Raw genomic sequence first — 27120 nt, 5'->3', positions numbered from 1 at the left:
CACAGATACATGTACATATGCCTAATTAAAGACAAAATGAATCTTTAGGGAAAAAGGCATCTGTGTATGATACACTATGTAAAGATACCAAGACGAAACATGTATGAAAAACCCTATTGCTTTGTAAGCCATTTTCAAAACACATATTAAAAATTAAAACAATAAAAATGATTGAAATGGTAAATTTACCTTAAGTATATTATGCCAAGATAATAAATATAATGGTTAATAAAAATAATTCCATTAGGATTGATATCCACTGTCAGATGTGGGATGACAATAGAGGACTCTTTTCTTGGAACTAACAGCACTTAATCCTAGTGGCCACCAAGAGATCAGCAGAACCCATGTACTGGACCCCTTAGGCAGGGTATTATTTACAGCTTGGGACCGCCAGTCCAAGTTACCAGCCTCGAGACTCTTTGAAATGGTCTGCTTTATTGACACAGTCTCCTTAGCTGTCCATGTCAGATGGTGTGAACTGAGAAAGAGACTCATAACTGTCATGCTTAAACGAAGGAGAAAAGGAGAGAAAAGAAGCCATAACTTTACCCAGTTCTTAAATGTTCCTACTTGGAGCCAACAGCTCTGTAAATGTTCCTGTATTTTTATAGCATGTATCCATTGTTGAGTGGTGCTTGCTTTTTAGGTCAACTGGCTTCTTGGAGACAAACACCCTGAGGATAATCCAGTCATCTCTGCAACTGAGACTAGAATGAAACTACCTGGTGCCCAAACACGGCGCATTTGACATCTGCACACCATTACTGGAAGCTGCCACAAAGGCAGTGGGACAGCGGTGATCACATCCAGTTAGAGCGCTTTGCAGAAGAAACCAAATAAACACAAACAGGCCTCGGTCTTTGGCTCGTTTACTGCTCTTCTGCAGGCATCTGTGGGAACGAAAGAGAGATGTTTATGTTGAGACGGGAAGTCCAGGTCAGAGGTGAAGGGAGAAAGGATCCAATCCTTATGGAGAACCGAGGACAGGAAAGCAAATGTTAGTAGGAGAAAGTCCATCATTGCCACAGGTAACCAAATATTGTCAGCCTTTGATTTTTACAGGCTGGTGATTTATGGATGATGGCAAAACAGAGAGGCCATTTCTTGAGCTAATGCCCATTTAGACGAGGGGATAAACTTTTGTACTTACTTGCAGCACTCCCACTATCTTAAACGAATACTAAGAAGAGGTTTGTTTGTTTGTTGGAAACAAGGACGCTATTTTCCACTGCATCTTGTGTCATCTGAATGACCTTGCACTTAAAAACTGCAAGGCAGGAATGTATTCGGTTGCCAGGAAATTGTGACTGTCTAACTTAGTGAATCCAAGCTACCCAGAGTACCACTTGAGAAGAATGCAGAACAAAGCGTGGAGCAAGATGCAAACAATAGCATCTGGTGAGAAATGGGCACAGCCTGAACTTGCCTAAAAGCCTGTTCCTGCTTTCCCAACCCCAAAGAAAGTAGGGAAAGGTGTACTTTCCATTGAAAATATAACTTTGACTCCAGCAGACTGTGGCTTAAATAGAGTTCTTAGGGGTGAAGTGGGGACTTGGTGTGTTCCACCCTGAAGATCTTTCCCAGGGCCTTAGAGCTTATTTTGTGGGGACCCTAACTCCTCATAAGCTGGGATGGCATCTCTCCTTTTAGAATCAGTACCTTTATGTCAACTGCAGCAAACCAACATGGTCATGTGGTCATCTCTCTTGTCTATGATAATGTTAGAAAATAGTGGTCACTTTTTAGTTGGTTAGCTCGTTAGTTAATACAAAGTTCTAGAAGGAAAAAGTCCTAGAGTCCTTGACTGAAGTGATATTTGCAAGCACTCAATGCCTGCCCCCATATCCTGGTCAACATTTTCATCCTTTTTAGCCAGAGAGTTTCTTTGATCCACAAACTTGAAAAAGCAATGCCTCCTTTACTCGCCTCTAATACCTCTCTAAGCTGTTAATGATCAATTACCCTACGTTTGCAAAAAAAGCAGAGTGCCTGCAGCAGACTTTGAAGAAAAAGGTTAAAGAGGAGAGGGAAAAGAGAAAAAGGGGGGGGGGCAGTAGGGAGAGGTGAGGAGAGTAAAGAAAGAAAAAGGCAGGACAAGAAACAGCTTAAGTCTTGGCCACAATTGTGTCCTAGTATGATACAGTGAGGGAGCATGCACCCAACACACACATCAATACATGCCCAAGCACACACAGACCCCATACTCATTAAACAACCCAGGCAAACAGCCTAATAGCTCAGTGTGTCATCTGATGTCTTCCCTCTAACCACTTAAACCAATTCTCCATTTTCTCCATCCTACAACTTAATCGCCTGCTCACCATCTTCTCTCTCCACGGCATAGAGACAATGTCTGCTTAAAGAGCTTCATTCCTTTTACAAGCAGCCCAATAAAGATAAGTGGAAATATTTTTTTTAAATCTCTGCGAACCGAAACCTCAGACTGCAAAGATTCCTCACATATGATGTTTTCTAATTGTGACCAGGAGCCAGATGGAATAGCCTAATAAAAGTTACAACGAGGGGCAGGCAGAGCCGTAATGCATATGGTCAAGTGGTCTGCTCTGATATGGAAATTTCTCCTGCGGAATTCAATAGTTCTGTAGGCATTTTCCAGACTTTAATCTCCTCTGCTTGACTTTTCAACTGCAAGTCTCTCTCAGCACTCCAAATCTGCCTTATGACCCATCCAGCCACCTAAGTTTTTTCCATTCTTTCAGCAGAATGTTAGGAAGAAGAGGCGAAGTCCTCCTCTGGATACTAATATCAAATGGAACTTAATTGCTCATTTACTATCTGTGTAGTCATTCACACAGGAACTTCCTTTTGAAGCTGAGTCCTCAGCAGAGAGTACCATCTCAATGATGCTGAGTCCTCAGCAGAGAGTACCATCTCAATGATGCTGAGTCCTCAGCAGAGAGTACCANGCAGAGAGTACCATCTCAATGATGCTGAGTCCTCAGCAGAGAATACCATCTCAATGATGCTGAGTCCTCAGCAGAGAGTACCATCTCAATGATGCACTTAGGAGCACAGGGTCTCTTTCTTCAGTACTGGTGCTAAGTATCAATGGAGGAGCCTTCAAAAGAATAAGCAGAGGAAGGGATGTGTGTGTCCATTGGGTGTGCGCTCCCATACCATATCACACTAGGACACAATTGTGACCCAGACTAAGCTATTTCTTGTCCTGCTATAGACTGTTCTGGCCTCTCCTTTGTTAAGCAACACCTGTGACTGCCTTCCCCTTTCACAGTAATTTTCCAAATGTCACACAAATAACCTGGAGTCTCCTGTGAGACTCCGGAGTGAGAGGTCGCTGTCCCCATTTACACAAAAAGAGTATCAGAGAGGTCAAGGAATTTGTTCTGTTGTTACTAGGCATTTGGGTCCACAAACCTGCCGCTTCAGTTTTCTTATTCCATACAAATTAGGAGCTAGGAACTAGTGATGGAAAAGAGATTTACAGTTTGGACAAGGGTGGGGACCTAATTTCCTCCCATCCTGACTGTGGCCATCTTTCAACCTCTAGAAAGCCTTGAGACAAAGGCTAGGATGTATGCAAATTAAGCTGTGAGACAGGTTAGCAGAAAGGGAGGGAACCTGGGCCCCAGGCTGCTTTCACTGCCTTCTTTCTCTCTTACAGTAACAGCTTTGTATTCCAGTCTGAGCTGAGAGAAATGAGGTCTTAAAAATACCCCATGTTTGAAAGAGAAAAGAAACCAAATGTTTAGTGAGATGTACGATCTCTACTCATTCCAGGCTTGGCAGAGTTCTTTGTCCTTAAAGGACTTGGCTGGGTGGACAGTGTAAGTTTATTATGTCTTTGAAGGTCAGATTCAACTGACTTTGCCGGTGAAAAGATGCTAGAGGACAGAAAAGTAGAGACAGGCACAAGGGTCTCTCCTTAGGGTGTCATCTCTCCCACTAGGTCTTCCACACCCACACACAAAGTGTACCTGCATAAGAGCCTCCTTTTCACTGTTTTGAAAAGCCACTAGAAAGCCTGCCTTTTGCTAGCCTTTTGTAAAATGAGAAACCCTAAGCATTTCTTGGAATTCACAATCTCGACATAGACATATCCACACATAGCATCAGGACAGAATTGTGATCAAGGCTAAGCTATTTGTCCCTCCATCCTTTTCTTCCCTCAGTTCCTTCTCCTTCCCTGTCTGGCTCTTTCCTGCTGACTACCCATTCAAGGCTAAGGCATGTCCACAAAAGTATCTGATTGTGCCCTTCTCCCCTGGAGCTAATCTTCATGTAAGAGGCATGGTAAAGTCACCTCCAGAGGTCGAATTCTCAGTGGCACTAAGCAGATGGAAAAAACCTACCAAGATCCAAATCACAGCAGAATGAAATATGGTGAGACCTATAAATCCCTGATACAATCATTGAGGGAGTAACATTCTATGTGAACAACATACTGGACTCACAACAGTGTCCAGTGAAGCTTCTCACTGTCTGGAGGGTGGATCACAAGTGACTCATCTTTAAAGATCCCTAGGCATAAGCAGTTGTGTACTTGGAAGGGTCTCTATCATGGTGATAGGGGTCCAGTTTCCACAAAGATCTCCCAGTTCTTGTTTTCCCCAGAATGGATAGAATCTCAGTGTGAACCACCCACTGATCACTCCCTTCCTGGGCCTATTTACTGCACTGTCTCTGATATTGTGAATTACATCTGAAGCCACAGAGGCAGACAAACACAGTGGAGATTGGTACCCAGAAAGATGGATACAAAGTCTAGCAAAATCAGCATATGAAAAATTAGCAAAGGAGAAGGTTAGAACCACCTCTACCCCTCCCCTAGGATGACTAAAACTTGCTGGTAACATTGGTTCAGGTACAGCTGTGTTCCATAGTGGTAGCCTGTGGCTCATTCTGATACCAAGGCGCACACCCACCAAAAGTTAACATGCTAATGAGACATATGACTCATGACGTAGGTAGAGCTGCATATGACAGCAGAGCATGCATGGAGATGCCCAACCAATGAGACATGAAAGCCCAAATCCTGATTGGACTGCTCTTCCTCCAGCTCACTTCTGGTCTCGGAAGTACATCTTTCCCTAATGAAATGTCTCTGCTTCTGAAACCATGTTTCTCCTCAATTTATTGTTAAGCAACAGCAGAAACTGGAGCCCTTCTAGAGATACCTCCTGGACACCAGTATGGCATCCTGAGGCCAGGCTCACAGGTACAAACCTAGCATGGCCTGGACTCTGCTTATGTCTGGTTCCTTAAAAAAAAAAGTCATTTAAGTAAATAAAATTTCCCCCAATACTTACAACTATGCTCTCAATAAATTCAAGGGCCATCCTGGGTTACTCTTTGAGAGCCTATAACTTTGTGAGCATCACGTGTCCAGCCCTGACACATCACACTACAGCTTGATAGTGATGATGCCAATCACTTGGGGAACCCGGGCTCTGTGCCATGCACTCCGGTAACTCCATTATCAACGTTATCTTCTTTATACTTCATTAACCCAAGAGGCATACACTACTATTACTCCCATTGCTGGTGAGAGAAGTAAAGCCAAGGGTGATTTAGAAATTTTCCCTTGGCTAAACAGCTGTCAAGGCAAGATTCAGCTCCTATCTGTCTGATGATTAAAGTCCTGCACTCTTCCCTAGGGTGACATCATTAAATAAGACCCGCCAATGAGAATGTCTGTTCTGGGGCCAATCTAGATATTATTTAACCCAACTTGCTCTGTATATGTTCTGGAAATGTACTTTTCTGGAACTTTCTTGGGTATAACAGGAATGAAAACATCCATCCACGATGGGGAGAAATGGAGATAAAATCTGGAAGAAACATTTGGCAAGCAGTGCTGATGTGGGTCTGGTCAGGGAGAGAACAGTAACTAGACTCTTTATCCCCCTGCATTTGGATAGAGTTAGATCTGTCCTATCTGGCTTAACTATTTCCCAGACTCCTCTCGCTTGTTCACACATCTCCTTTGGTGTGTGTGAGTGTGTTTTCACAGGGAGGGGGAGGTACATGCATATGTGTACATTTGCATTTGGAGGTTGGAGGTCCATTGGGAATGTGGTAATGACCAGCACTTTATTTTGTGACAGGGTCTTTCACTGAACTGTAAGAGAACATGCCAAGTAAGTGAAGTTAGCAAGCCAAAGAGTCTTAGGCAGTGCCTGGCCTCTGTTTCTTAGAGCTGGAATTATTGGGATTATAAGCTTATCCTACCATGCTGGCTTTTCTCAAGTGGGTTGCATCTTGAGTTATACCTACAGAGTAAATGTCTGCCTTCCTGACCACAAAGGTAGCACCTTAACCATTGAGATAACCCCTCAGCCCTTCAACCACTTCTTAATCCAACACCTTCCACTACTGTTGGCATTCCATTCCATTCTTTGTCCCTTCTAACTACAATAATGGTTTAGAAGGGGACACAGAACTATATCAGGTAAAAGAGAATTGAGCCCACAGAGTCAAGGTGTCTTATGATGAATCTCAACAAATTTACAAAGCTCCTACTCATGAAACAACGAAGTACTGGGGAAGGATGGAGAGTCTACGGGTGTAGAAACAGCTCTGGATTCCAGTCCCAGTAGTTACAGTTTGAATAGGAAATGTCCACCATGAGGTTCATGGTTTGACCTCTAAGTTTCTGGCTCTTGAAGTTTTGGAGCCTTTAGCCGGTGTGAGACTGGCAGAATTAGGTCAGTGGGGTTTTGACAGTTCTATCTGCCCCTGGGTCTCCCGCTGATTCTCAGATTCCTGCTTGACTATGATAGAGAACTCTCAGTACATGCTTCAGCTGCACCACCACCACGCCTTCCAAAACCACAATGGACAAGAACTTTGAAAGCCTGAGCCAAGATAAACCTTCCTTCCTTAGAGCTGTTTCTCTCTGGTATTTTGTCACACCACAACGAGAAAACTAACTGCATCCACTGACTGGGTAGGTCACCTCCAACTCATACGATGTAATATTACTTTATATTCTATTTTATTGTGTCATATATCACATTTCATTCTCTGGTGTAGTAGAGCCCCCAAACATCACTAATCACACTCGTCCATGAGAAGGACCGATCTGATCACTTATCTAATATGAACACTGTAACACCAGACGATATCATTTAGATATCTATCCCAAAGTAGATCCTTTTCCCTTGATATCCCACGGGAAGTCCAGTGAATCCCATAACTTGCTTTAAGCAGGCAGGGACACACCCAAAGACAATGGTGTTTTCTCATATGAGAAAGGTTTCCAAGCAACAAGGGTGAACAATCTTTTCCAGTGGAGTAGGAAATCCAGCCGTGCCAGAGGAAAGCTTGGGTTGACAGGATCTCCACACGAAAGTTGATTTTTGTCAGACTTCTCAAGGCAAACAGACACAGAAAGACAAATAGTAAAGTTTCGGGCTGGTTTTATGTTTTCTTTTCAGTCTTTCTTGGAGGGGAGCAACCTCCATGGTCCAGGACAATCTTCTCACCTTTTAAGTGTCTCACCAGCCCTCGGGGCAAACTTACAATCTGTTAACAAAGGAGCATTGTAATCAAGGCTATCAAGCAGAAGGCTCTCTATGGCTGCCTGCTTGGGAAAGAAAGTTTTCCTTTCCCTAGCTAGTCATTAAAGTACTTACATTTAAACCCAGGATATTTCAATGACATCACCATGTGGACCAACCGTAAACCTTTGTGAAAAGTGAAATTACCACTTTAAAAATGTTCTGTAAGCTTTCGTTTTCTTGCATTTTTTTCATGTTTAGAAAAAAAAATACTTTGTAACATTCTCTTGGAGTAGCTGACTTGATTCAGTTAAACCAAGGAAACTTTTTGTGTTTTTTTTTTAAAGGAACTTAAGAACAATGATATTCTTTGAACTCAGTTGAAGGTAGCTATTTAGAATTTGCTAAATTGGATGGTCTGAACACTTCAGTTCTGTTCGGCACACTTATCTGATAAGTCTTTGATGCATATCTCTATTGGTTTGTGGTAAAGGAAAAAAATTAAAGGCAGGTGGGGAGAGCAAGCCAGGAGCCTATGAGGCAAAGCTAGAGCATGTCAGAACATTGTTATTATTGGCTGCGGCCAGAGCTCTGAATCAGTGAATCAGTGCCCTGCATCGGAGGTTAGGTTTGTTTGGTAACACAGGGTGGGGGCCTCTTTGTGGATTCATGTTGGGGGCACAGTGAGCTGAAAGAAAGGATTGGAGCCCCAGAAAGCAGAGAAAGTGTACTCTGGTGGCCAGAGGGCTAAGCAACACAGGAGTGAGGGGGTGACTCTCTCTGCTTTAGAAGGTGGTGACCTCCTGGCTTGTCTGTGCATTGTCACAACTTGTATCCTCAATGGAACACCACCCATCCTGGTGTTTAGTCACCCTCCTCCTGGTTGTGAGATATTTATGAAGCTGAATTCTAAGGCTGAAAATGGCTTTTCAAAATCCAAATGTGATTTAAAAATTAGAGATTTTAATTTAAAGATTTATTTTTATTTTTTTAAATGCATATATAAGTGTGTGAGGCAAAAGGTAGGGTCTGGGCACACATGATAGGGGATGCCCACAGCAGTTCAGCAGAGGATGTCGGGTCCCCTAGAAGTAGAATGGCGGGAAGTTGTAAGCCATTCAGTGTAGTTGCTAAGAACTGAACTCATGTTCTCTGTAGGAACAGTACACACACACACACACTTGCCACTGAGCCATCTCTCCAAGCTCTCCAGCCCCAGATATTTTATATTTTAAAAGACAGTTATTGGGTTTTGCATTTATATTTGTTCCCTTTCCTCCTCCCCATCCTTTTCTAGAAGCAGAAAGTTCAAGAAGAAGAAAACAAACTGCAAAGTAAGAGACAGGTAGGCAAAGTTAGGCTGCCCTGCCTAACTGGGCTCCCTCCTCTGGCATGATGCCACGAGGTCTCGGCCTCTAGCCCAGCTGCCTCGGGTTTTCTTCCTCTGTAGAGGAAAACCTCACCTACTTTACTCTTTATGTTTAACCCATATTTCCTGGTCAGCAGGTTACCACTGAAACAAAACATTGTTAAGCACTCAAAAAGACTCAATTCAGGCCCAGAGACTCAGACACGGTCCTCGAGAGGAAGGCCCATCACCTCTGAAAGCCTTCAGAGCCTTGCGAACAGGAGAAAGGAAGGTTTGTTTCATATACTTCATGCCTGCATTATTTATGCACCAACTTTAGTAGGCGTTAGAAAAATAAATAAATAACCCGCTGGAACCCCAAGCAAAGCTCTGGCATAGAGAGCTAGCCTTCTAGAAGCAATGGTCCCTGTGTGTCCACCATCCCTATGAAACCATTTCCATGAGGCAACAGCCAACATCTTCAAACCCTGGGGGCCGCCCAGGAAAAAGGTGCATAGAGAACGACCCAGGACCCCCGCCAGTGGATGGAACATTCGATTCTGTGGTCCACAGCATTACCAGGAGCCCAGAAACTTGACAATGAGTTTACCTCTGTGGCATGGTAGTAAGGATTGCTCTTCTCTCTCAGTGAGACTCTAAGTTTGAGCCCCACTCCACAGAACACCACCCTGTCACTACCACACAGGGAAGCAGGGAATCATGGGAGTTATCATGGGAAAACTTTTCTCCTTAGCTATGCATAAAACTGTTCTCCACAGCAGCATCGCCATTTGACAGTCACACAAACAGTGTACAAGGCTCCGGCACCTGGACAGCATTACAGACAATTGCTATTTTCCTCCTTCAGGCTCTGTGTGAACTCATCTCCTCCTTCTCCCCTTGCCTTCATCCCAACAGCTATCATACCGATGAGAGCTCATTTTCATTCAAGGCTTAGCACAGCCCAGAGATTTTTACAGAAAACAACAGGGCTAACCTGTGTGTCTGCTGCCATTTTAATGGTGAGGAAGTTGACAGGTTAGCAACCTGTTCAATTACACAAAGTGGGAAAAGTCTAGATTCTAAGACAGATTTTAATAAGCTACTACAACCTGTGCCCTTAGGTGACTAAGGGCAGTCCAAGTCATTGATGACATATGGACTGCCTGTGACATGTATTCATTGGAAGCCCGAGTGATAACTAAAGGGAGGAACAGGGTGGTTGTCTGTGCCAGGATGCTAAGGTTGGCCCTGTCAAGAGCCTGCATCACTCACCTTCCCTTAGCACAGGAACTCTGGATGGCTCTGTCCTCAGGCCAGTCAGTCAGGTAGGCTTGCTTAAATTCAGGTTCCCGGATGCTATGTAGAAACCAACATTACAGCAGAAACTAGAACTGCCCCAGGATCTCCATTTTTATCAAGCTCCCCAGGTGATATTTACAGGCTACATTCTGAAAATCACACATTAGATCAAAACTTCTCTCCAAAGCCTGAGAACCTGAATCCAGATTCTCTGCACCAGGCCCAAGCTAGGAACGGTGGCAAGGGTTGGAACCCCAGCTCCAGTTGAGGAGGAGATCAAACAGAATCCAGCAGATCGTAGGGGCTGGCTCAAAAGCTGGTCTGGCCAAAATAATGTGCTATAGATTCTATGAGACACCTGCCTTAAAATCTAAGGTGAGCACCAATAGAAAAAAAACATCTACATTAACCTACTCCCTTCACATGCACAAACATACACACACACACACACACCACATTCATAATCTATAGTCAAACTGACCTAGAAACCAAGATTTTCTAACACTAAGTTATTGTTCTTATTTGTCTATATTTTTTACTTTAGGATCATTTTCTGTTGTAGTGATAGGGAGGTAATGAGGGGCGTTTTTCAGTGCTTGTCCTATGACACACTGATACAGCAGTAATGAATGCTCCTCAAGCAAGACTCATTATTTCTTTCCTCATAAAACATTTTTAAGAAGGACAAAGACAAAAAAAATCCCTTGCCCAATAAATAAATAAATAAATAAATAAATAAATAAATAAATAAACAGGGTAATTCAAACAACCACTAAGCTACTTGGTTTCTTTTTACTTTAGTGAATTTGGGTTTGGTTTGGTTCGGTTTTTGGTTGTGTTGGGGGGGGGGGTGAGGTTGGGGCTTTGGGTTTGTTTTTGTTTTGTTTTATTTTGTTTCCCCTTGAAAGATTCTGGTGATCTATAGTCTGCAAGGCCCGCATTCCTTACAACGTTCTTAGTCTGCACTTCTTTTTGGGAAACTCTGAGGTTGGTGTTCCCCCAGGAATGATGCCAAGATTTGTTCCAGGGATCTGCCCATAGGGTCCCCCAGCTTATGGAAGACAGGTTGGGGCATCCCTGCTGGTGTGGAAGACAGATTGGGGCATCCCTGCTGGCATGCAATAAGATTTGGTCAAGCCCCCAAGGACGACCTTTGTTTTGGTAGCACTGCTATGGACAAACTTCACATTTCAGCCCTGGATTATCTGGTGGAGAGCCCCTTGGCTGTATGTGAGAGACTGGAGAGCCTACAGAGGTGAGAACCTGGAGTGGGGCTTCTAAATCCTGCCCTCAATTTTGGAAGGGCCCACCACTGTTTCCTGAAGGTCATTTATTTATATACCACTTCAAAATGTAATTTCCTTTCTGCCTCCCTTTCCCACCGGTGCTATTATTAACCTCTCTCTTTTTAAACAAGCTGAGAGTTCTAGCCAAATTCACTGAAGAGGCCAACTCTGCGTTAGCCTTGTGGGTGACAAGCAATACCAACCGTTGGAAATAGAAGGTCTCCATTCTCTCATATCAGACCCCTGGAAATTAGGAACCAGACAGACTTGATAATCAGCACACCCCACGGCTACATTTGAGCAACAGAATCAGTACCTATCTGGGATTCTAACCTAGAGTTTCCTCCCTCCTTGTCAAAAGGTGTATCAGCAACTGTTAGAGGGCTGTTGGATCGATTATCCACTGATCAACAGAGATACACCTAGAATTATCAGAAAATTAAAGGATACTTGAAGATTGATGTCCCTTAAAATAAAATCTAATATCCGCCTCACTTGTACTTTTCTGGTCCTCTGGTAGGGCCCATCCTTCAGTTAATAATGCAGGTGAAGGCTATGTCACACTCTCCTGCCACCTCCAGGCTGTTGTGACCTCTCCCCATTGACCTCCTATGTCTTTACTGGGCATAGATGCTAGGTCCTGTCACACAGAGGAACTGGCAGCACTGTCACCCTTTCCAGCTGACAGCAACCTTTATTTCCTTGCTGGTGGGCCTCGTGCTTCAAACAATGAGATGTGCACAGGTGACATGCCTTCAACGACACCTGTGCTCGGACATCTTTTCTCCTGCCACTTATAAATTGTGCAGTACAGCCTGGAAGAGGCACCTCTATCTGATCTCCGCGGGCCTTTCACAGACACGAAGCCTTGAAAGCTCCAGTTACAGAGACCGTTTCAATCCTTTTCAGCCTCTAAAGGCTCCTATTCAACCCACAGTGCCACACTCTCCAGAGATGGGCAATTTTCCATCTGGATGACCTGGGTATCCACCAGGTCACCTAATACCCACACGTGTTAGTTACTTTCTCATTACTGTGACCAAAACACATGCAAGAAACAGCTTCAAGGAGCAAAGCTTTGTTTTGGTTCCCAGACTCAGGAGGTTGCAGCCGAGCATGACAGAGAACTTCATGGTGAGGAAGCACGAGGCAGAGGTTGTGGACGTGATGTCCGAGTAGGATAGCTAATAAAAGATAGGCATACCAAGGGGCTGTAAACCTACAAAGGCCTCCCCCTAATGGCCTATTTCTCCAGCTAGTCTTTCTGCTTCCCCAGAACATATTGGTCTTCAAAATGGTGCCACAAGTTTGGGAATAAGCATTTGGGGGACATTTCAGATTCAAGACAATAAACTATGCAGTTGCATTTCTAGGATGAAACTTATGAGTCATTGGTTTGAAAATTTTCTCCCAGATGATTCCAACAGGTAACCAAGTGTCCAGGACTCATAGACCCCACCCAGGTATGCCCAACCTTTTGACACAACAACATAACGTTGTTGTCTACAAATTTCTTGCTTGAGAACTGCACAATTAAGTCACACTTTAAAAAAAGGTCACATACACACAATCTCATAAAGTCTTAAGTATGTTTATGGTTTTTATATTGGGTTGCCATGTGCACAGCTGTTCTAGGAACATTAGTTGAAAAGCATGAATCATAGGATACCTGCAATACATGACCTTCAAGAGTCAGATCCAAGGCTCTGTATATTAAACACTTGGGGAGACGTGTAATAGGGGAAGTTTTAGTAACCAGGTTGAGCCCTGCCTCCACAGTATATGGATGAAGACACAGAAGCCCCAAGTCATACAGCCAATAACCAGAGCTCAATGGTAGCTGAACTAAAAGAAAGATCCTTGTATTCAAACTCTCTGTCCCTTCTTGCAGGAGAGCATCTATCCAGCTTCCAACCTTTCATCACTACAGTTTCTGAATATGTTTTCTGCCTAGCCTGTATTTTATCAATGGCTCACTCATCTGTCCCCAGATGTCCTAACACCTACACCTTTTACCATGTTGATGTCACTGGTCCTACCTGAAATAACAATCGGAAATCTTTTGGCTTAACTCAGCTCCACAGTTGACTTTAAAGTCGGCCTCGCTTCCTGTGAAAGCTTACTTAGCCACACTCCAGCACACTCCACCTCGGCCTTCTCTTGACCCCTGTGTGCGCACAGGTTAGCACCGAGTTATTCTTTAACAGCCCAGGATAGACTTTCCCGGAGGGCAGAGACCATGGCTTATGCTCTTATATCTTCTTCCCAGTGCACTTAGAACAAACACACAGCAAAAGCTCTTCTACCCAGACAGAAAGGCTCAAGGCTTATTCAAGTGCACCTCCTTCAAAATCACCTTTTGGGCCTCTTTCAGCAGTGTGTGGCAAGCGGGGAAGGGAAGAATTACTCTTACTCTCTCTGTTTCCCTTCCTTAGTTCATTTTGAAAGAATGGCCTTGAGGTTTATGTCACTTGCAATCAAGTGGCAACAAACTTGATGCCGAGAATACATAACTTTTCAAGAGATCAGCATGACATATGCATAGATATTACAATGTGTCTCCTTCTATGTGCAGTCTTTCTGCAAATGTCAATGGCTTTTCGGGATAATAGACAATCCTGGGTGATTGCCACACCTGCTTGTGTCCTGCTAGCAGCCACTTGGAGCTAGAAATAAGCAGAAAATCCCCCTAATGCCTCCGGGAATAAAGTGGCACACACATGGCAGCTCCTTTATTAGCTCTGCAGCACTTAGCTCCATTGGTGCCTCCAAGCTGGTAAGTGGTGAGCTTCTAAACCCGAGCTTCGGGTTTAAGGTTTCTCATTAGAAGACTCTCCACTTTCTAATGGGTTTCATTAGAGCTTTTCAAAACTGTATGAATTGTCTGTCTGTCTGTGTGCACTGCTTGTACACCTACCTGTATGTGCACATGTGTGTGCATGTGTGAGTGCCTCTATGTGTGTGTGTGTGTGTGTGTGTTTCCAGGCAACATATAAACTGTCTTGTAAGAGATTAACATAGACATGTTTCTATGCTGGTAGAAATGCCCAATGATGCAGCCACATCGGAACACTCAATTACTATAGGATCCAGTAAGTCCCCCTCTTGTATATGTAGCTGAGAGAAATGAAAGCACACACCCACACAAAACATATATATGTCCATAAAACCTTATTCACAATAGATACAAAAAATGGTAACAATATGAACAAATGTCCATCAGCAGATGAATGAATAAATAAAATGTGATTCATCCATAAAATGGAATGTTTAGTCATGACTAGGAACACACACTACAACACACGGGAGCCTTGAAAACATGGTTAGTGAAAGAGGCTGCACACAGAAGACTACATATTTTATAATCCCATTCACATGAAATAGCAAATTGCCACAGGCAGAAAGGAAATTCATAGTTTTCTAGGGATGAGAGGAAGGGACAAGTTGAGTGGACAGGGAAGTGGTTACCAAAGGGCATGGAGCTGCTTTGGCACAGGTGAAAATGGTCTCCAATCCTTCTGATGGTTGTTGCACAGCTGGGTATACTACAAACCACTGGCCCATTATAAATAGGTGAATTTTGAGGTGTATGAGTTATATCCCAATAAAATTGCTACCAAAAAAAACCCCTTTTTTAAAAATTAAAAGTTGATACCCTCAACCCTTCATCCTTTCTTCTTTTAAGCAGTACCAGCAGCAGCAGGTCCTTCAGACATCAGCTTCTTCATCAGGAAAAGGTACTTGCATCATTTTAAGGACTAAATAAAATAATGCACGTGGATGATTTAAGTCTATCTACATTTTCTGTTATTCTCTAACTCCTGGAAGAATACTAGACCAGGAGCCTTCTGCTGTAAGGGACCTCAGAGTCTGTTGAAGAAACAAAGCAACAGCAATTACATAGGTAAGTGTTAACCACATACCGTTTCACCAATGTCCAAGAGCACAAAATAACAACCCTGAGCCTGAGTTATATATGAATAAAGGCTTAGGCCAAAAGCTCGGGCCTGTCCACTAACTAGCTGATAAGCCCATTACCCATTTGTTCTATTCTATGAGTGCCACATGACTTGCTACCTCTCCTCAGAGTTCCGGGTTGAATCCTTCCATGCCTCTGACTCTATCCCTGAAATCCTCTCTCTATACCAGATTTTCCACCTCCTTATTTCCTGCCCAATTTCATAGGCCAACAGCCTTTTATTGACGGGTAAACCATCCACACATTGCACAAAGAGTCCCTCTACAGAAGAGGGCTCAAATAAGAAGAGGGCTGGAGGAATATGGCTCAGTGAGCAGAGCACTTGTCCTGTGTCATGATTAGCTTTAATCGACAACTTGATGTAATCTAAAGTCAGTGGGGAAGAAAGGCTCAATGAAGGATTGTCTGGATAAGTCTGGCACGTGAGCATGCCTGTGGCGGATTGTCTTGATTGTTACCTGAGGTGGGGAGAAGCAGACCACTACTGGTGGTGTCACCCCCTAAGCTTGAGTCCCGGCCTACCGAGGACAGGAGAAAGTAAGCTGAACACGAGTTCCTCCTCTCTGCTCTTAGCTGTGAGTGTGATGTGAGAAGCTGTTTCAAGTTCCCGCTGCCCTGACTTCATGGCTATGGTGAATTAGAACCTGGAATTGTGAGTTAAAAGAAACCCTTTCTTTGGAAAATTGCATTTTGTCTTCGTGGTTTGTCACAGAAACGGAAACGAAACCTGGACACCAAATGTGAGCGTGAAGACCCCAGTGTGACTGCCCAGAACCTGTGGAAAAGACAACATAGTAGCACATATCTGTAATCTCAGTGCTCCTTTGTGGAGACAGGAGATGAGAGATAGGAGAATCCCCCAAAGCTTAAGGGGAAGCTAGTCTGCTGTATACAATGACAAACAACAAAATGGGGGCTTTTTTTATTAGATATTTATTTCATTTACATTTCCAATGCTATCCCAAAAGTCCTCCACATGCTCCCCCACCCACTCCCCCAACCACCCACTCCCACTTCTTGGCCCTGGCGTTCCCCTGTACTGAGGCATATAAAGTTTGCATGACCAATGGGCCTCTCTTTCCACTGATGGCCGACTAGGCCATCTTCTGATACATATGCAGCTAGAGACACGAGCTCCGGGGGGCGGGGGGGTACTGGTTAGTTCATATAGAAGGCAGGGACCAACAATCAAGAACATCCTTGATCTCCACATATACTTTGTGGCAAGTGTACACATGCATGTATGTGAGCAAGTATACATACCACCCACATACATACATTATGCATGTGTATACATCACAATACACATATCATATACACATCACATGTATCACACAAACATCATATGTATACATCATATGCACACAATAAAAAAAAATAAGTATGTCTCAAAATGCTTTCTTCAGTGCTCCAGCCCAACCCCATTTCTTAACTCCCTCCTCATCCCCGATGTGAAAGGGACTTCAAAGATTCTCCTCTCCAGGCCTGCATAATTTCCCCTCTGCAAACTGTCATTTAAGCCACTACCTTAATGTCTCAGAACTTCTGGAGACTTGGAAGAGCTCAGAAGGAAAGCATAGTATGCTTAATTAGAGCGATGGATGGAAGGCAAATGGAAGGCTCCTTACCTGCCAGGCACACCTCACACATCTTCCCTGGCTGAGAAAAATTCCATTCTGAAGGGCACTGAAGCTATTGCTATCTGGAGCAGCCAGCCAGTGAGAAATTATGCTCCGGGTTTCAGCCCAGCCAGCTTTCATTACTGTTGAAAAATATCACCTCATAATTCAACCCAGCTCAAGCCTTACCTCCTCTCTGACTTGTTGGCCATCCCAATCCTCGGCAATTACTCCCACTGCCGAATTCCTCTAGGATGGATGTGATAACATATGAAATCACCCAGGACTGGGGCCAGGATATTAGCAACTACTCAAAACCTATCTATCTCCCGGAGATCCACTAACACTTATTATTGGCAAAGGTCCTTGGGCTCTCAGCAAACTCAACCTGCATTGTTGTCTTTTATGTATCTATTTTCCATTTCCCCAACCCATCTGAAAGCCTGAGGAGGACGAGATCCCATGGTACCCTGTCCCACTTCCCAGAATAATGAGTTCCACTGTAGGAAGGTCCCCAACTAGCATTTGTTTATAGAGATACTACCCAACTCCCCCAACCCTGACTTGAAGAATATCTCGGAATGTGTCAGAGGGGCAGAGCAAATATTCTGTGAGTTAAAGGCTTGCTCTACCACTGAGACACTTCCAGTCATGCTTTACAAATAGAAGAGAGAATTGATTTCCAGAGGAAGGCTGTGCTTAATAAATGATAACATGTACTCTAGCAATGTTTCCAGCCTGCTGCTCTGACCCTCCTCCAGTCTCTACCCAGTTGGCATTATGAACACAGGGCTGGTTCTCCAGGGAGGCGGGGTGAGCAGTATTACAGTGTGTTGAAACATCTAAGTATGAAGACATGATTTTGCAGACTACTCCAACCTCCTCCTTGTTAGGCATGTTACAGAATAACTCTGGGCCTCAGTTTCTCTATGAGGCACTTGTGGAATAATGCAATCTACATCTGCTCACATTGTTAAAGGGACAGTGCTCAGGAAATGGCAATTAAAATCATCACAGCGGTTTCATCAAGAACTTCCAGAATGGCCCTCATCAACCTGTGGCAACCTCTATCTTCAAAAATATTTAATTACGATTCATGACAGTAGCAAAATTCCACTTAGGAAATAGCAATGAAAATAACTATATAGTTGGGTGGGTACCACAACCTGAGGAGCTCTATGAAAGGATCATAGCATTAAGAAAGGTTGAGAACCACTAGTCTAGGAGATCCTGGGGCATTCTGTATGTCGGGGAAAAAAGAAAGAAGAAAAAATCTGTCCCTGATCAAAAGACATCAATAAGTATAGTTTTCACCCTCTTGCCCAAGAAGCTTATTGCAGAGACAGAGGCTACTGCAGAGATCCACAGCTGTTCAAAAAACAGAGAACAAGTACCCTCCTTAACTACACAAGGAGAATAATTCCTACCATTCACTCTCCTATGACAAAGGCCATTACTATCAAATGTCTTATTTTGTCTTCTGGGTATTTAACAAAACTACATCTTTGAAGATAAGGGTATTTATGAGTCGCAGACCTTATCAGTAAAAAGGGAACAAACATGATAACGTGTAACTTTTAAGCCACAATCATACAGACTTCCCACACACATGTCTCTCCATTCTTCACCCCTCTGACTGGCTGTTTGTAGATATGTGCTCTAAATGACAGATCTTCCATCTCTCTGAGTCCTTGAATATCTGGATGAGGTGGAGATCCCACCCATCACCCGCCCCATCCTTGAAACCATAGTCCAGGAATCGAACTGAACTGTCTGTTTAGAAAAAATAATCTGTGTGTTAAGTCACCAAAATCAGGCATTCATTATGCCAGCTTTCTGTTAATCCTAATACTTATCCATATAGATTTTTGCAAACAATTAAATGAAGTAAGTATGCATTAAACATCAAAGTCATAATAGCTCAATAATGGTTAACTCCTTTCCTCTTGTGGGCCTGCTATGCACCTGAAAATATCATTTTTTTTCCTTCAGAAGCAAAGTTTTCTAGGAATATTTAAACAATAGGTTGGTACTAGCCCCTGGACGCTTATGATCAAGCGCCATCTTGAGAGGCTTCTGATCTGTGATCTGGCATACAGTGTTTGGTTTGCTTGATGCGACATCTATGATTACCCATAGGAGACCTTTACCATGACTACTCCCATTTCCTCACAGAAGTGGGGTTTGGGGGATGTCAGCCGACTCTCAACTGCGATTCCAGCCAGCATTCCCTTCTGCACCCCAGATGCATGTGGCCTTGGGGGATGCATGGGCCAGAGTTGCATGGGAGATGAAACGCTGACTGGTGTAGGGACTCCAGCAGTGTAAACGTTGTGACTTATCACCACATTGTGGCAGGGGTGGGGCTTGGCAGGGATGAAGCTGCCAAGTCAGATCCTTGCAAGGAAGGCCAATTAACTCTTAGGTTCCCTATCTTGATTTAGATGGAATACTTCTTTGGTCTGATGGCTTCCTATCTGGAGTGAACAGGCATTTCTGTGTGTTTCCCAGGAAAAGTCAAGTGGTAACTCGAACTAGAACTCAAAGCCAAGAAAGTTGACGGTCTGATAATAAAGACATCCCCCTTCATTCAGTGGATGCAAGGCCATTTCAGATTTCCTGCAACTGGCTAAATTGACCTATTACTCACTAGACAGTCTATAATCATATATAAGGCATCTTGCTTTCTTTTCATGCTTGCTGTGACCAATTTGAGACTATTTCTTTCTATGTATCTCTTAAGATGAAATATTTTTCATAATCTGAAAAAATGCCATAAAAGTTATAACCCTGTGAACGAAAATCTAAAACTATGGTTTCTACTCCATTAACTCTTTGTCAATGACCTAGCTTAGATCTTCTAAATATCCATGTGGAAGGCAAATTCTGGCCATGCAGGAGGGTGAAGTAGAGGAGAACATGTCAGGATGGCAGAGATAGGGGCATTGAAAGATTAGAGTAACAGAGGCAGAGAAACAGAAACTCCAAAAAGCCAGCCCTAATGGATAGAAATGTTACAAGGAAAGAAACTGTGGCCATCTACCAAAGGCAAAGAAAGAAGTCGGAAGAAATAATGACGTTAGTCATTTCTATTCCATGGGGAAAATGACTTTAGATGAACCTTTATGTTTGCGGGAGGCAGGGTCAGAGCTAAGAATTAATTTGGGTGATTCTCTGTCCAGTACATACTCTGGGCACCCTTGGGTTATTACAGCCAGTGAGCATAATGGTCAGAGAAGTGAGTGACCAGGCTGAAGTCCCTAGCCACAAAGTGGTCTCTTACGATGTAGGTACACCAGCAAGCCTAACAGTCAACATGGGTGAAGACCCATGACTCGGCACCTAGTTAGGGAAGGCATTGGAGAGGGGAATTCATTTTTAAGCTCCATTTGAGGATTCTGTGGTCTCCTGGACACTCTTTGCAAATTCTCCAGTGATGTCTTAAGCACCCTAAACAATTCCCCAATAGATCCGTCCAAGATTAATTGGAATGTTCCAAGTGAGAATCATTTTTCCAGGGAACGCCAGAGAACAAACTTGAAGATCAAGACATAACCCCCAAATTGACAAAGCCTCCTTACAACCTGGTCACGCATCTCCCTTCTGGACCCAGAGTCTGCCATAGCACTTGCTAGCTGACTTTTGTACAGCCAAGCATGAGCTCCCACCCCATGCCTGATGCTTCACTTTGGAAAAGAGGGAATGATGAGGCGGAGGCACAAAATCTGCATGAGTGGGGGAGAAATATTTCCAGCAAAAGTGTCTATTAAATTAATATAGTGCTCTCCCGAGAGCACTGGAGCAACTCAATATTGAGCTGAGGAAGTGACAAGAAGGATCTCACTGATGACTCTGTCTGCCCCTGGGACTGTCTCTGCTGCTTGTTTTTCTGCTCCTCGGCCTGCCTGCTGGACATTTTCTTTCAGACACTGTAACTCTGCACACGTGTACAAATATCCACAAGCGTGCATGCACGAGTGTGTCTGTTTGCAGGAACTATGGTGTCAGAGTTCTACCATACACCAGTATGTTATTTTGCTAGAAGGTACAGACCTCGAGTTCATGACAGTGTTTTGATGTCCAGGCTAATGCATACTGAGAGTGTGATATATATTTTTTCAGGTGTTTGTGTCTGATCAGAAATACTGACGCCGTACAAAATCATTGTGGTGGAGATCATTTTTGTGACAAACCACAAAGGCCCGGGAAGGAGAGAGAAACAACTTTAATTTGCAAAACTCACACCGTCTAGACCTCTTCGGTGATTTATAAAGCTTCATGTCATTTCGTTCGGACTTTCAGTACAGAAATTCTAGGTGGCTATTTCTTCCTGGGACTGAAAATATACATGTAATTAATAAAATTTAATTCTTTGCTCTTTCTTTCCCTCAAAAAAATAAATTACCTGACCTTCAAAACATGTCTGCGTCTAACTTCGTTAAGGGTTTGCCTTTGTGTTTTCTTTTGGTAGAAGCCCAGCGATTTAGTTCAAGCTGTCACTCAAAGTCTCTGGGTTAAAAGGTCTCTATGTATTTATCTTGGTGCTGGTATTAACCAGTTAAATGGTTGGATAGCAGTCAAAGACTGAGAGACACAGATATTTGAGAAGTCAAACATTTGGTACTTGAGAAATGACAGAAGAGCTTTGGTGGAGTTTATTACCCACTAATTATTGAATAAGCAGAAGAAGTTGTATATTTTTCCAGCCTCCGCAATAAGAAGTCACTGAAAGCCACACATACCATTTACAAATAGTAGACAGAAATTGCTCTGCAGACCTATTACAAACAGAGGCTCCAAGGATCTTTTGATTTTTTTTTTTAACTGCTGACATCTAGAGACCAGAAAATGACACAATCAGCCCTCCCCTACCTGCGAACATGTACACACATACACACACACACACACACACACACACACACACACACACACGAGAGAGAGAGAGAGAGAGAGAGAGAGAGAGAGAGAGAGAGAAGACTCAGGATGGTCAGCCACTGTGACTATGAGTAAGGCAGGAACTTTCTACACTCCCGATGCTAGAATCCACCCTTAAACATCGCCAGCTGCCCTCCCAGCAAGGGTCACCTTCCCGACTTCCTCGCATCTGTCAGTAACTCTGCCAGTCTCTGAAGCAAGAAATCAGTCATCATTGGCTACTCTCTGGCCTTCAACCCCTATGTGCAATCTGTGACCAAGCCCTGTCATCTCCACTCACAAGCCTCTCCATTCACCTTCTCTTTCACAAGGGAGGAAGATTTTTAGCATAAACAAGCAAAAGACTGCTGGGCAGATACATTGCTCAGCATCTGCCCCCTAACCCAAGCTTCCACTGGCCTCCAGCACAATCCTACCCTGCCTGTTCTGAGCAGGGAGTCCTGGAGACTGGATGCACCCTGAAGGTGCACAGGAAGAAGTAACTTTTCACCTCAACAACGTGACTTCAAACTTCAAACCTTCAGACCCATGAGAGAATAACTTCCCGGTGTTCCGGTCACCTGAGTTTATTACAGCTGCCACAGAAAACTAATATGAGAACAGAGAATTATCCAGATAATTAGCAGCTCATCTGAAATAGGTTGCCCTGCTGCTGTAAGCTTGCAAACATAAACCAACTTCCTATTTATGTTAGTTCTCTTCTTTACATTGGATAGGCATGACTATGCAACTGCCTGGCGTTATTTGTTATAATGATGGTCATTACCGTCACCATTTTTAACCACTGTCTATAAGATGCCAAGCTCTGGTTGTGTCAAGCACCTCAGGCTCTCTTGACATTATCAACTGAACCCTTTGAAGATGTTGGGTTGTAAGAAAGGGTAACCTGGAAATAAATTCATCTTCTTTCTCTCAGTATTTACAGTTCTTCCCAACAAAAGCATCAAATTCTACTTTTCTACACAGTTTTTTTTTATGACACAGCAGCTGAAGGACGCAGCCAGCCTCCAGTTCTACACTTTGCTGATGAACTTCCTGTTCTTGTACACTGTCCACACTGAGGAAACACCAGGGCTTCTCCCCAGCTTGGACACAAAACCACATGCGACTTGGATGTCTTCACTTGTTTGGTTTGGCTTGGTTTTATATTGGCTTCCAAGCCACAACTGTCTGACCTCAACCTCTCAAATGTTGAGACCTTTTTTTAAGATAAGGTATCATTGTTAGGGTTTTGGCTTGGCAAATCAATTGGGACCAAGGAATGCCACAGAGGTGACATCACACAACAGATCTCACACAAGAGAATGAGGAGGAAGTGAAAGGTAACCTCTTAGTAGGGGACAAGCAGGAGACAGAGACTGAGAGACAGAGAGTGAGCTGTAATGGTAAGAACCATTTCAAGGGTGTGCATGCTGCATTTGGCAACTGGAGATGTGGAGGTGTGGCCGCTGCTGCTGAGGTCCTGAAGTCAGGTTGTGGGCAGGCAGATCCTAACAGTTATTTAGCCCAGGCTTTCCTCAAATTCACTATATCAAACAAAACCTTGAATGTCTGATCCCCTTCTCTCTACCACCCAAATGCCAAAATCACAGGCAAGTATCACTGTGCCCAGTTTACGAAGTGTTGGGGATTGAATACAGGGCCTTGCATAGGTGGGGCAAGCACTGTACAAACTGGGCTGACCAGCCTTGGAGTCTTCATTCTTAGTTCAGTGCAACTAGTCATTTTCTTTTCCTAGGCTCCTTTCCCAAAAAAAGTACCTTAAGAGACAACTGAGAAAGAGCACCCACCACATTCTTTATGTTCCCTGGCCATTTCTGAAAATAGCACTGTTCTGACAGGAAATGACAAACAGATGCCCCTTGACCCACCATGACCCCAAAGTGTCTGATCATAAGGTCAGCACGTGGCTTGTTCATTTGGGAGCAGCCAAAGCCCGGGCTTCTTAATTTAGAGTGTCATATGTCACAGCTGTGATAGATTAGGGACATCCTTTCAAAAGAGGCCTTTTGGCTGTTGCTGGGGCCATTGCTCTTATCATGCCTGAAGGCAGGCAGGAGGGAAAATGCAGACTAGTTAAGAGAGCTGGGTAAGAATCAGGGTGTCCCTCATGATTAAATGACAGTAGGAGGCTGCATCACCACCGAGGGTCCCACCATGCTCCGGGCAATCCCCCATAGCAAGGACCAATCCAGACACCAAGGAGAACCCCTCCACCAGGGTAAGCTTCAAGCCAATTTCGGATGAAGACTTCTCTGCTAGAAGACTGACAAGTTCTTAGGAAGAATACTCTGAGTAATTCCGGCAGTTAGAGTCATTTCAACGCAAAGCAAATTTATTAGAAGAAGCATTTGGTTTCCTCAAAGGAGAACACTCAGGAGGGACCATCCATTCCCCGTCTCCGCTCACTCTGTTGACTTCCAAATGTGTAGCGTGTGCTCAGCCCTCTGAGCTTGCAATAGCATTGTTCCCAGGCTGTGGGTTTTCTTTTTTTCTTCTAGAAACCATTAAATCTTTTCTCCAAGTGAAAGTGTGATTATGTGAAATCTAATATTAACAAAAATTTTACAGAGCTGTAGGTGCCATGTGCAGAAAGAATAGAAAGGGGGCTGCGGAGAAGGCTGGATTGCTGAGTGAGATACTTGCCACACAAGCCTGAGGACCTGAGTTCGATTCCCATCACCCATGGAAAAAGCCAGGTATGGTGGTATGAACTTATAATCCCAGAACTGGGGGCCTGGAGACGGGAGGATTCCTGGGGCTCACTGGTCAGCTAGTCTAGTCAAATCAGCAAGCCCCAGGACCCAGCAAGACATACTGCCTCATAAAACATGTGGACTCAAGTTTGACCACCTCTGCCTACACACACGCACATTCATACACATATACACACACACACATTCATACATATATACATATACACACACATTCATACACATAAACACATACACACACATATTCATACACATACACACACACACACACACACACACACACACACACATACAAATGAATTCAATTAAGAAGGGCAGACAGGATGGGCTGACTCCTTCACAGAGGAGAGTCAACGTGCTGCTGTACTTCTGCACTTAAGTCAAGGCAGCTCAAGTGTGACCTTCTGATTCCAGAACATCTCTTAGAAATGGGTTTCCTGTGTCAACTTAGTCCCCAGGTTCCAGGGAATAACTGCTTTAACTGTCTTTCCTTGATGAATTCTGTTCTAACTAATTAGAAAATCAGTTCTGTGAACAACATGCAAGTATAATTTATAAGCAGAGAAGTAACCACAATGCAGGCAGATTTTTTAAAAATCTCTCATTTCAGCAGGCCTTAGGCACTCCCATGCCCTCCTGACACCCACCTTCAGTGTGCTGAAAATAATGCATGCTTATAAAGCAAAAATTAGAAACTTTGATTCTAATTTGCTACTCGGAGCCTAGAAAAATCTATGGCTTAAGGCCAAGATCGCATTCTACGCTCCTAATTGTATACAACACTCATCTTTCTTGCAAATAGTCAGAAGTTACACTGGCTAAAACCATGCACATAAAATTGCAAAAAGCATTTGGATTAAGATTCCAAAGCATCAATAAAGGAATTTGGGTCTTACTATATTAGGGCCTGCTAGAACCAAATGCCGAACACTGCTAAACAACTGGGATGTATTGCTGAAGATCCCAGAGAACGGGGAGTTCAGGATTAAGGCAGGGACAGATGTGGTGTCTGACTGGAACTTGTGTGTGAGTGTGTGTGTGTGTGTGTGTGTGTGTGTGTGTGTGTGTGTGTTGTTGTTGTTGTGGTGGTGGTGGTAGTGTACATGTGTATGCATGCATGTAGAAGTCAGGAGTAACCACAGGGTGTCATCCCTCAGGCACCACACACGTTGTAAGTGAAACGGAGTCTCTCACTGGCCTGATACTCATTAAGCTGGCCAGACTGGCAGGCCTGCAAGCCCCAGTGATTTTCCTATATGGAATTCCCCAACATGGGGATTATACATGGGTGTCACCAATGTTTGGCTTTTTTCTTTTTTCTTTTTGCATGGGTTCCAGGGACCCTGTGCAAGTCCTTGCATGGCAAAGCAAGCAATTTACTAACGGACTCATCTCCCCAGCCCCACACTTGGTGTTTCCAGACTGGATCCTCACTTGCCTCAGGTTCTTCTATAAGGGCATCAGTCCTGCTGGGGAGGGCTTTGCCCTCATGACCCAATAACTTCCTAGAGGCCCTACCTGGTTATATTACTACACTTGGGGTTAGATTTTAACATATGAATCTGGGGAGGGGCATAAGTATCCAATCCATCGAAAATGCACAAAGGAAAGCACTTCCTAAAACAGCAGAGAACACCTAAACTGGCACCATTCTCCTAGAAAGTTCTTTTCAAAGCTACCTTCTATCAGGAAAATGCAAATCAAAACAACCCTGAGATTACACCTCACACCAGTCAAAATGGCTAAAATCAAAAACTCAGGTGATAGCAGATGCTGGCAAGGATGTGGAGAAAGAGGAACACTCCTCCATTGCTGGTGGGACTGCAAGCTGGTACAACCACTCTGGAAATCAGTTTGGTGGTTCCTCAGAAAATTGAACATAGTACTACCGGAGGATCCAGCAATACCACTCCTGGGCATATTCCCAAAAGGTACTCCAACATATAACAAAAACACATGCTCCACTATGTTCATAGCAGCCTTATTTATAATAGCCAGAAGGTAAAAACAACCCAGATGACCTTCAACAGAGGAATGGATACAGAAATTGTGGTACATTTATACAATGGAGTACTAATCAGCTATTAAAAATGATGAATTCATGAAATTCTCAGGCAAATGGAAGGACCTAGAAAATATCATCCTGAGTGAGGTAACTCAATCACAAAAAAACCACATATGGTACGCACTCACTGATAAGTGGATATTAGCCCAAAACTTGGAATACCCAATATGCCATTCACAGACCACATGAAGCTCAAGAATTAGAAAGACCAAAGTGTGGATGCTTCAGTCCTTCTTAGAAAGGGGAACAAAATACACACAGGAGCAAATATGGGACAAAGTGCAGAGTAGAGATTGAAGGAAAGGTCATCCAGAGACTGTCCCCACCTGGGGATTTATCCCAGATACAGCCACCAAACTCCGACACTATTGTGAATGCTAAGAAATGC

The 27120-nt window shown here is 43.6% G+C and overlaps 2 long non-coding RNA genes across 2 annotated transcripts in view; one reads left to right on the top strand and one right to left on the bottom strand.

The window, feature by feature from the left end:
• Positions 1–316: 316 nt before the first annotated feature.
• LOC115030375 overlaps positions 317–27120 on the bottom strand; it is a 36605-nt gene continuing 9801 nt past the window's right edge. Inside the window, exon 3 of the long non-coding RNA XR_003835962.1 lies at positions 317–893. This is a non-coding gene — a long non-coding RNA (uncharacterized LOC115030375). The remainder of the gene's footprint in view (positions 894–27120) is intronic.
• The window catches only part of LOC115030374, an 8372-nt gene continuing 5271 nt past the window's right edge, over positions 24020–27120 (top strand). Inside the window, exons 1-2 of the long non-coding RNA XR_003835961.1 lie at positions 24020–24174; positions 24525–24652. This is a non-coding gene — a long non-coding RNA (uncharacterized LOC115030374). The remainder of the gene's footprint in view (positions 24175–24524; positions 24653–27120) is intronic.

This window comes from Mus caroli, chromosome 1 (genome assembly GCF_900094665.2).
Source record: "Mus caroli chromosome 1, CAROLI_EIJ_v1.1, whole genome shotgun sequence".
Taxonomy (NCBI): Eukaryota; Metazoa; Chordata; class Mammalia; order Rodentia; family Muridae; genus Mus; species Mus caroli.
This window is presented reverse-complemented; position numbering and strand designations above follow the sequence as displayed.